The 8792-nt window shown below is 48.9% G+C and overlaps 1 protein-coding gene across 5 annotated transcripts in view; it reads left to right on the top strand.

Annotated features, from left to right (window-relative positions):
- TEX264 (testis expressed 264) overlaps window positions 1-8792 on the top strand; it is an 84454-nt gene that overhangs the window by 18869 nt on the left and 56793 nt on the right. The gene's annotated exons all lie outside the window — the stretch shown is intronic.

Below are 8792 nucleotides of genomic sequence, written 5' to 3'. Positions count from 1 at the left end.
GAACAGGGAGGGGCGGTGGGCTGGCAGGGTTTCCTCCATGGTCCCCTCCCTGAGCCCCCCCTCCACTGCCCCTAGTACTTACCAGCTTGGAGTGGTTGCAGCTCCCTGCTGCAGCCACCGGGGACTGCCCTAATCATCAAAGCTCTCCGAATCTTTGCTGAAGATTCGGAGAGCTTTGAATTGATTTGGACCTTTTAATTGGTCCCCTGATTCGATTTGGATTTGGAGATTCGGCCACTGAATCGGACCAAATCTCCTCCAAATTGAATTACCACCCAAAGCTTTGCACAGCCCTATTGGCTGCATTGTTTCTTTGTGTGCCCTTAGATATGAATACCAATGTGCCTTAACTATGCTAGTCCATTTGGCTTGGATGGGCCTTCCTTCCTTTGTTAGGTCTCACAGAAAACGAAGTTCTGTAGTACTAAGTACCTCACTAAGTACTAAGGTACTAAGGTACTAAGGTGCAGACACCTTCATCCTCTGACCCTTACACCTCCTAGTTTCCACCTAATACTTTCAAAATGTTCGGGGGGGGGGGGGGGGGGGGGGGGGGGTCTGTGGCATTTTTGGCTGAGTAAGGAGATGAGATGTTGATACTCTTCCATCCATTTGCCCAGAAACAAGTGGTTGACCCTTACTGATTAAAACCTGGCATTTCCCATCTCAATTGTAGGTTGGCTTTGCCACCTGGTGGACGTGGGACAGCGCTACAATACTGAAATCATTGGCAGTCTTGGAGGAAACACAAGCTCAAGTCACTTAGAATGTAAAATAAATCCCCAGAAAACAAACCTTAATGAGTGCTCAGGGCTGCCTTGCCTGTACCACTAGTGATTTTCTGTTTTGTTTAATGAAATGTTTTCTGGACCTAGATTAATTTTTTTGCCCAGTGTTTATCTTTGTTATATTGGCCTTGAAAAAGGAACTGAAAACATTAAGATAAGGGGAAGTGAAAGTGTACTTTTGTTTCCCTGGAACTTCTTTCTATATCTGCTGAAATGCTATTTTGTCTCTTCTTAAAGCAGCAATCTCTGAATCACGACCGAGATTCCTTCAACAACAGCTGTGAAAAGGTTTTCTTTCCATCATTCCCGATATATAAGACCCACACTTTTGCTCCTTATATCCTGCCAGGTCTGTCGTCAGCACTTAACTCCTCCTAATAAATAGGAACAATCATCTAGCTCAGTGGTGCTCAACCATGGGTCATGTCATCTGACCTGTGGGGCTCCACATGGGTCTGGAAATTTGGTGGCAGGGGGAGCAGTGGCAGCATTAATTGCCATGACTTCCAGAGCAGCAACAACTAATACCGTCACTGCTCCTCTGTTGCCAGACTTCCAGACCTGCGGGAGTCCCACAGGTTGGATGGCATGGCCCCAGCCACCAGATTGTGCCAGCTCACAGGGCTAGGCTAATGTACCACATTGCACCCATGAACCAATCCTGCTCGCTGACTCTATGCTGGATTTGTCCTGCAGACTGACCCTGCCTCTGACATCCAGCTTATGGATCAGCCCTGCATTGCTCATTTGTTCTGTGCAGCCAGAAGGTTGAGCACCGCTAATCTCACTCACTGCTGCAGGGGTCTGTATAGGCCAGGGCCCAACACATTCTTCTCCACTGCTTTGTCCACTGCCAGGTGATTCGAGGAGCAACATTTCCACCACTCTCTGGGGACCTGTGCTAGTCGGATAGATCCCATCATTACCAAATTTCCTGTCCTGTTTTGGCCTAACTGTTCCTTGGTTCAGTTTTCAGTCCAGAGTCCAGAATCCCTAGATGCACCTCTCCATTCTTCTCCTTCCTTCCTAGGGGTTACATCCTTCACATTGTGAACCCTGCTTAGAGGATTTGTTTCTCCTTGTGTACTTCCTTAGCTCTGTCAGTCTGGACGCACTGGTGTGTTTACTAGCTTCCTTTTGGATTCCACGGGTAAGTATTGAGCACAGGAGAAGCTTGTTCTCTGTGAAGGGTGGAGCAGCGCCCCTTCTGCTACAGCTATTAAAAAAAAAGACTGGAACAGGTAAGAAAGCAGGTAGTTTGGAGCAGACGGGCTGATGAATTCTGTCTGCTCTTGCCATAAAGTTCTGATTGGCTGCGAGAAGCAGCAGGGTGGCAATGCTGAAGCCCTAGGTGGCTCAGGATTTGCACAGTTCATATATGAATCTTCATAGTTGTTCGTCTCTTTATGACAGCCTCTGGGTACACAGGGTGCTCTGTTTTCACTGATCTTTCTCTCGCTCATGGTTTGGGGTCCTTTCTACTCTTTGAAGAAGTATGATCTTGAAAGACCCTTGGGTGAGGGTTGCATGCAGCTTCCTCTTCTGCCACGTGGGGGCAGCAATGTGTTGTTTGAACCAGATCTCTGCTCTGTTGGGCGAGATTGTTGCTTCTGAGAGAATTTTTGCCCAGTTATTTCTGCTTTAAAAAAAATATATTCTTGTGCTGCAGCATCAAAGTGCATATCTATGTGTGTGTGGGCGTGAGGGGAAGGAAAGGCGAGGAGTCCTGCACGCCACAGGAGAATGCGCAGTCTTGGCATCAGCTGAAATCCAAAGGGAGAGGGAGCAAAATTGAAGCCGGAATTTAGAGGCAAACCGGTGAGGGGCAGAGCATGGAGGGAGGGGAAAGCTCCCTCCACTGACTCCAGGGGTGGATTTGTCTGGGGTGTAGCGACATGCAACGTGGAGGAGCGCAACAGCACCCAATGCAGGGGAGTGCAAAGCCTGCTCTGGAGACCCTGCTGGCTGAGCTAATGGGGGGCCAGGACATGTGCTGCTCCGCCCTTGAGCCTTCCCCCCTTTGCTAACACCACATGGGAGCTGGGCTTGCTGCTCCTGTCCTTCAGGCCTGTATCCCACGGAGGTCCTGAGGGTGGAGGTTAGTAATTATGGCAGCTCCACCCTCAGGACCTCTATGTTGTTCTGATTTGCACCTTTTCTCCTGACTCCTGTCACCTCCACTGAGGCCTAATTAATAGGAATTGCAGGCAGGCTTCAGCAGAATATCTCTGTGGCCAATGTTAATGCTTGGTTAAGTGGCCTGTGGCAAGTTTTGTGTCCCTTGGGTGGTATGAGTTTCCAGGGCTCAGCATGCAGCCCCAAGCCAATTGCAATTAAAGGATCAGGAAAGCAAAGATGCTGTCTCTGCTTTCCAAGCGCAGTGACTTTCTTGCTTCTGGAAGGTGCTGAGAGCCTGGCTCTGGAGACAAGGGCAGCATAAATGACAGCCGTTCCTGTGCAGCTCTGACACTGTTCCTCCGATGTGACCTGGATGGCCACATGGGGTACTGCTTTCTCTATGGCCCAGCCGGATCTGGACATCTCTGCTGTATTGATGACACAGATTGCTATGGGGGTTGTAGGATAGGTTTGCCAGTTCATTAGGCAGTATCCCATAATGCCGTCCAAGTCACAACTGAGGCACAATGACAGAGCTGCCCAGGAAGTACTGTCACCACCTCTATCCATGGAAGAGCCACCAACCATGAGGCCTCAATTTTAGTTGCTCTTGATCTGCATTTGGAGGAGTGATCCGGAGGCAAAAGAGCCTCATTTCCTATCACCTTGAACAGCCAGGTTTCCTGTGGTGGCCAATGGAGAATTCTGCCCTCATGGCTTTTCTCTGCAGCCTGGCATGTCTCTGTGTTGTCAGGGAACAAGTGATCTTGCCACTGTGGCATATGGGTCTCCTGGAGGCATCCCATTCCCAAAATGGACCTGTCTGCCTGTAGGAGGGCAGAATGCAAAGTGGCGTGTGGGGCCGCAGGAGGAGATGTTGAGGATCTGAGAAACAGTTGAAGGACAAGCATGAGTTTGCCTGGCTGAGATGGGGAGCAGGGAAATGTCAGGTGTTTGACTGATGGTTTTTTCAAGTGTCTGTAGGATTCCCTCCTTTATGTGATTGAGAAGTACATGCCTTAGCTAGCCATGGACACAGACATCTGTGTGGGCTATGAGAGAATGAAGGGCTCCTTGTTTCCCTGGTCCATTGGTTTTCTTTAATCATTTGAACACACTGGCTACCTCTCTCCTTTCTGCTGAGCCTGCCTCCTCTCACACTCTCTGCCTGAACTCTTCCTCTCTCTTTCTCCCCATCTCTCTCTTTTTCCTCCTATCTCAAGCCATTTGTCAAGGCATTGATTTGAACAGATGGCCTGAGAACAGTGCCAATTTCCCCCCTCTTTAGTTTTACCTCAACCCTAAAAGTTTGTCTCTAGCTTTGGGACCAGGACCCCAGGGAGCAGCTGTGCTTCTTGGGCATCATACAGTTGTCCTCTGCAAGGGGAAAGGTTGTTTGCTCGGGAGGCAGAGCGGTGGCACAAGCTCCCTCAGGAGCTAAGACCCTGCATCCTCAGCACCTTCTGCTCCTCATGCAAGGTGTGCTGCTCTGCCACCCCTCCACTCCCCACACATACGTAGCACAATGGGCGATGTATTAAATGACTTAAACACTTGGAATAAATAGACCCATGGTTTGGCCTTGTGAAGGGAAACCCAAATGGCAGTGCCTTCTGGAAGGGGCTGAGACACTGCAGCGAGGAAGTGCATATAAGAACCTGATTAGAGCAGGCTGACAGTAGGAACATCTCTGTAGATGGAGGAGGGCATGGCCTCTATTGCCCTGTCAGCTTTGGCTGCTTGGCCTTTTAGCCTCTCCTTTCCCATCTGATGGTCAGTTAGGGCTGGTGCTGTTGTGGTCCGTTCCCTAAGATTTTGGAAATGCAGTGCTTAGAAGGGAACACTGTGATGACTCGGAAAGCCAGGGGTGTAAGAATGAGTGAAGCGCTGCTATTTCCTCTGCTACTGCTGTGGGCACTGTAGTGTCCAAGCACCCCCCTTTCCAGACACAGAAGCATGGTACTCAGAGGACAGCAGTAGGAGAAGAGGGAATGCTCTACTTCAGTGGTTCCCAACCTTTTTAGACCACGGACCGGCAAACCATGGACCAGAAGTGACCGCAGACCGGCAAACTGTGGACCAGCATACTGAGTGACCAGCATACTGCAGACAGGCAGCGAACCCTTTTTTATACTCAGTATAAAAAAGGGTTGGCTGCCAGTCTGCAGTATGCCGGTCACTTCTGGACTGCTGGTCCAGCAGCCAAGCCATCATGGCTTGGTACCGGGCTCTGGCCCGGGGGTTGGGAACCTCTTCTCCACAGGAGTAACGGGGTTACCTCAGAGACCCGCTCCTCTCTGTGCCAATGGCTTCTCGGGACCTGTGTTCCTTTGGGAAATGACACTGTCAGCCAAGAGATGGGGGCTCATTGGCGCAGGTGATGGAGCTTCCTGGGGGTTGTACTATGGCTACAGGACTTGGTGAGAGGGTCCAGCCCATCAGCAGGACTTAGCTTCCCTTCAGTGAGGTCTTCTTGTACCCACGCCGCCCTTCTCATGCATTTGCACAAATGCCAATCCAGCTCCTTCTCCTATGAGTTGAAAAGGAAGCAGAAGAGACAGATTGCTGTTGTTTCTATTTTTAACCACCTGGGAGTTGCTGAGATGCTGTAGTGATGGGAGCCATGCTGGTACCAAGTCAGTCTCGCTTGGAGGTATTTTGTGCCTGTGTGTTGTAGGCACTTTCCTTTCATGGACTCTGCTGAATCCTACAGTTCATCCAACTTTCTCCCAGGTGAAGGTCAAACTGTCCCTGCTGCTCACCAAGCTTAGGCCGCCCTTTTTATACTCCATTTACCTTCCACCCAGCAGCCTGCACCCAGGTTTCCTTTTCCAGAGTCGGCCAGCTTAGCTGAGTTCTCCAGCCACTTTTGCAACAGAGATACAACAATGTAACCATTAGTAAATTCTAGGCCTGTTGATGGAGAAGACAAGGATTTTGATGAGGGGTCTGTCATCTTGTGGATGCTCCTTGGGTGAGAGTGGCTCTACAGCGGCTACCCCTGGGTCTAGGGAGTGGCAGAACGCCGCTCGTTTGGTTCTTTGTAGTTGATGCTCTGGCTGCAGCATTTAATAGAGCTCTTGCTTTATCTAACAAAGACACGGAGCTTGGAAACAACCAGCTGGAGCAGGCTAGACTGTGGTTGAGATAGTCCTTTGTGGTAGTGATGCTCCCTCTCTCTTGGAAGCCCTTTGTCCATGGCCACAATTCCCCTGGCTGAGGAGGGCTAGGTTGGACAGGCTTCCCCAGAAGGAGTGCTGTGAGGCAGCTTTGCTGAGCAGATCCTCAGGAGGGTGAGGAGCTCTAGAAAGACAGTTTGGGAGGCAGGGCACTAGCCTGGGATGCAGGAGACCCGGATTAAGTTCTCTGCTCCTCTAGAGATTCAGAGGAACCTTGGGCAAGTCACACACTCTTTTTGTGTCTCAATTTCCCATCTGTAAAACAGATAACTCCATTTTCCTGCCTTCAGGGAGTGTGGAGAGGTAACCATATTAGAGATTTGGAGCTACTCACACACTCCAGGGACTGGGGCCATGGAAGTCTCCAAGATAGGAGGCAGTCAACAGTTTGTTTTGTCTGGTTCTTTCAAACTTGACTCCCTGGTCAGTACCTTAACCTCTCTCTTTTTCTTACACACGAGTTGAGAGTTCATTACTGACCAGCTGAGGGGAAACCTCCACCAAGGAGAGGCAGGCTGGGCTTCTGGCTGGTGTGGCAGGATGCCTGAGGTCCTTCCTTAACCCTGCCGCTGACGCTGGGTACGCTCCTTGAGCCAACCCCAGCTGCTCTGTGCCTTGGTTCCTTCTCTTGTAAACTGAGGGATATTATTGCTTGTCTTGGACTTATTTAAAGCAGTGCTCGATTTTTTGAGAGCTTGAGTTTGCACCAAGAGTTTTTGCTTGTCACCTGCAAAGAGTGAATGTTTTTCTCTTTCCATTTTAGTCAAATTAGAGGGCTTTTTTCTGGCGCCCCACAGTTTCCTATGGGATCGATGTGTGTGTATATGATGTGCTGACATTTTGGGGGCCAAATTCTGGGTGGTATAGTAAGGCTCTGAGCCAAATTCATTGAGAACTTAATCAGTGATGCTACTTATCTGTCAGAGGGAAGTTGACTGTAAAACTGAAGTATATGACATTGTCTAGCAGGCTACAAGGATCTGTCTGGAAGGCCCAGGCACTAGCTGGGAGGGGACAGGGGATTCTTTACCTACTTTGAACAGCAGGGAAATGGGATGGGCTAGAGAGGAAGATAGGAAGGATCCAGAGTATGGGCTGAGCAGTGTTGGTAAGGAACTGTAGGAACAGCCAAGCTGAGAGAAGTTTGTAGCTGAACAGTGCTATATTAAAAAAAAATAGTGACTATGTGCTCCATGCCTGAGTAGCTCACCCATATCTGCCACATTCCCACTTTGGTTTGTGGTAGCCAGAGGGTGGGGGAAGGTACAAAATAAATTATCAGAGTAGCAAAAGCAACTAAGAAGAATCTCTGCCATGCTGTTTAACTGGTTCTGCCTTCCCCCCCACAGTGGGTCCAGATTCCTCTTTGATGTGGGCACAAATGCCATAATTGGCTTCATGGTGAGTTGCACCCACTTATACTGAGCTGAATTTGGTCCCCATAGAAACCAGATCAGTACAAGTCATGTTCACTGTGCACCCATACCAAGTGCCAGCTTGGTACAATGACATTACTTTGCCGCTCACACCCCTGTGTTGGCCATCTTCCATCCATAGAGGAACAGGTCCCACCCTCCGTCTGGATTCTGCCTGTGTAGGAAGTTTTGAAAATACATTAGCCCAAATCCTGCAGGTCAATTGAATACACCAGTCAGTGAGTGCAGTAAAGCAGGCCAATTAAGTGATAGCTTGTAGATTAGATGGAATTGCTAGCTCAGGACTGTGGCCTCAGAAACTTCAAGAGCTTGTTTAATATGCAGCCAGCAGATTCCTAATATGGCAGTGCCCACATATGTTAGAGGAGCCACTGAATGGTTCATGATGTGCAGATAGGAGCAAGGAGCCTTTGAAGTGGCTATCAATCTCTTGTTGCTGTTTCATAGCCAGCATTGCAAGATGTTTGGTGATGACTGATTCGGCCCCATTTGGCTTTTCTGGGTAGATGAATAGCCAATGATCTCACAAAGGGAGGGCTATCACAAAGGGAAAGGAGGAGTGTTCTTTTTAGTTTAAAGATAGTGAAACTGAGGCACAGAGTAGCTCATGACTTGTTCATGGTTACACAGAGGCAGTAGAATAGAATAGTTTGTGGCAGTAGAATAGAATTGAGTCTTATATCCAAAGCCCCTGGCTTTATGGAACTGGTAAAGCTAAATGCCATTTTGTGACTTAGAAGAGAAAGATGATCTGAATAGGCCTAGGATCTGTGAGCTCCAAGCTCTGGTTTTGGCTGACACTGGGTAGCAGAGATCGATGGTTATAGGTGAGTTCCTTTACCTCTTAGCCCATTTGCTCCCATCAATGAAATGGGGATCATGCTTTCCCATCACAGAGTGGTGAGGATTCATTGATCTATATTTATGAAGTGCTGTTTCTGCCAGTGTGGTGGGGGACCTGGCTCACAAATGAACCACCTTGGGGAGGACATAGAAGAATCTTCTACTTGGCCCAGTTCCACGGGGACTCATTTTCAAGGTGCCGTGCCTTTGCCCAAGTAAGGACTGCACCAGCTTCTCATTTACATCTATCTTTACATTAAATAATGGATATTCCCCTAGCATTTGCTGAGTGTTTTTCTTTCTGGATTCATTGAATTAATATTGTTTATGGATCGGCGTAATGAACAAAAAAGTGAACTGATTGGCTTTCCCTTGCCCAAGCTTATAAGGGGGCAGGTTGGCAGTCTGCGATGCTATTTGGTTTCTGT

This window comes from Alligator sinensis, unplaced genomic scaffold (genome assembly GCF_000455745.1).
Source record: "Alligator sinensis unplaced genomic scaffold, ASM45574v1 scaffold630_1, whole genome shotgun sequence".
NCBI lineage: Eukaryota > Metazoa > Chordata > Crocodylia > Alligatoridae > Alligator > Alligator sinensis.
Note: the sequence above shows the minus strand (reverse complement) of the source record. Positions and strands in the feature narration are given on the sequence as shown.